The sequence below is a fragment of the Bos indicus x Bos taurus genome, chromosome 18 (genome assembly GCF_003369695.1).
Source record: "Bos indicus x Bos taurus breed Angus x Brahman F1 hybrid chromosome 18, Bos_hybrid_MaternalHap_v2.0, whole genome shotgun sequence".
NCBI lineage: Eukaryota > Metazoa > Chordata > Mammalia > Artiodactyla > Bovidae > Bos > Bos indicus x Bos taurus.
The window spans coordinates 4370949-4373610 of NC_040093.1; positions in this window are offsets into that span (position 1 = coordinate 4370949).

Sequence of the window (2662 nt, forward strand, 5' to 3'; positions counted from 1 at the left end):
ATCAGTTTTTCTAATTCCAAAGAAGGGCAATGCCAAAGAATGTTCAAACTACCATACAATTGCACTCATTTCAATGATAGCAATGTTATGCCAAAAATCCTTCAAGTCAGCCTTCAGCAATATGTAAACCAAAAACTTTCAGATATACAGCTGAGTTAAGAAAATGCAAAGGAACCAGAGATCAAATTGCCAACATTCGTTGAATCATAGAGAAAGCAGGGGAATACAGACAAATCATCTAATTCTGCTTTATTGACTACGCCAAAGCCTTTGACTGTGTGGATCACAATAAACTATGGAAAATTCTTCAAGAGATGGGAATACCAGACCACTCTACCTGTCTCCTGAGAAATCTGTATGCAGGTCAAGGAGCACCAGTTAGATCTGGACATGGAATGATGGACTGGTTCCAAGTTGGGAAAGGAGTATGTCAAGGCCGTATATTGTCACGCTGCTTATTTAACTTATATGTAGAGTACATCATGTGAAATGCTGGGCTGGATGTAGCACAAACTGGAATCAAGATTGCCAGGAGAAATACCAAAACAATCTCAGATATGGAGATTATATCACCCTAATGGCAGAAAGCGAAGAAGAACTAAAGAGCTTCTTGATGAAAGTGAAAGAGGAGAGTGAAAAAGCTGGCTTAAAACTCAACATGCAAAAAGCTAAGGTCATAGCATGTGGTCCCATGACTTCCTGGTGAATAGAAGAGGAAAAGGAGGAAGCAGTGACAGATTTCCTTTTCTTGGGCTCCAAAATCATTGCAGGTAGTGATTGCAACCATGAAATTAAAAGACACTTGCTCCTTGGCAAGAAAGCTATGACAAATCTAGATAGCATATTAAAAAACAGACATCACTTTGCTGACAAAGGTCTGTATAGTCAAAGCTACAGTTTTTCCAATAGTCATGTATAGAGTTGGACCATAAGGAAGGCTGAGTGCTGAAGAATTGATGCTTTTGAGTTGTGCTGAAGATGACTCTTGAGATTCCATTGGGCAGAAAGGGGATCAAACCAGTCAATCCTAAAGGAAATTATCCCTGAATATTCATTGGAAGGACTGATGCTGAAACTCCAAAACTTTGATCACCTGATGGGCAGAGCCAACACATTGGAAAAGATTCTGATGCTGGGTAAGATTGAGGGCAGGAGTAGAAGAGGGTGACAGAGTTGGATAGTATCACTGACTCAATGGACACAAACTTGAGCAACTCCAGAAAATAGTGGAGGACAGAGGAGCTTGGCATATGCTAATCCATGGGGTTGCAAAGAGTTGGCTATGACTTAGTGACTGAACAACAACAGGAAGCAGAGAAATAGTTGCCCAGGGCTGGCAGTTGGTGGTGGTGGACAAACAGACAGTGCTCAGTGGGAACAGGGTTTCCTTTTTGAGGTGATGAACGTGTTTGGAACTAGAGGAAGGTGATGGTTGCCCAATATTACAGATGTACTAAATGATTGTACACTTTGAGGTGTATAACTACTGTGGCAATCTTGTCAGATACAAGTCTAACAAAGCAAGATGTTGTACACCTTAATCTTACACAATGTTGTGTGTCAATTATACCTCACTGAAGCTGGGAAAAAACAATAAAGTGGTTAATTTTATGCTACGTGAAAAAAAGTGAATGTGAACTTCCTCTCAATTAAAAAAAAATCTTTGGCCTCACTACAGAGGAAGATTGGTTGGTCGAAGTACATGATCTCAGCTGGGGGGTAATTTTGTCCCCCAAGGGTTAGGGTTAGGGACAAAATTGGGACAAAAATTCCCCAATCCCCTAGGGATTGCACTGTCTGGAGACATCCTGATTGCCACAGTTTGGGGTGGGTAGATGTCACTGGTATCTAGTGAGCAAAGGTCAAGGATGATACTCAACACTCAATAATGATTAAAAAAACACTAAAATTCACAGACAGCCCATGTACACCAAAGAATGATAAACCCAAATTGTCAACAGTGCCAAGTGTGAAACACAATGGTTTATGTCTTAGCTTCTGTCTCTAAGCCCTTCTTGCTATTTCTAATCCCCCACCATTCTGCCATGTCAAGCCTTTCCTATACCAGCTCCCACTCCACACCCCGCTCTTCCACCCTATTGTTGAGCCCTGTCTCACCTGTCATCAAGCAGTACCAGGCCCAGGGCAAAAAGTCTGCATATGTGGCCACGGGAGTAAGGCAGCTGCAGAGAGAAACTTTCCTGTAATGCCTGAGAGATGTGATTCCCAATCAGGCTGTCAAAGATGTAACTCGAGCCCTGGCCAAGCTGCAGTGCCTGCAGAGGCAGAAGAAGGAGCGTTTCATTGACAAACAAAAATCGATGTGCCATAGTATCTAAAACACAGACAAAATACCTGTATATACAAAAAGCCTAAATATACACAAATTCCTGTATATATAAATACCTGCTACAAAATACAAAATATCAAAGAGTTTTTTTTCATGAGTTGGGGAGAGTAGAACCAAATGATTCACCAAAATGTCAGGTGTTTTAATACATTAGGAGCAGATCAATGTTATACAAGAAAGAAAACACATAAGTGGGACTGGAGGGCTGGGATAAGGCATGGAATTTAAAATCAAGTGGTAAAGGAAAATCCCAGGAAGGCAAAGTGAAAGTGAAAGTGAAGCTGATCAGTCGTGTCCGACTCTTTGCGACCC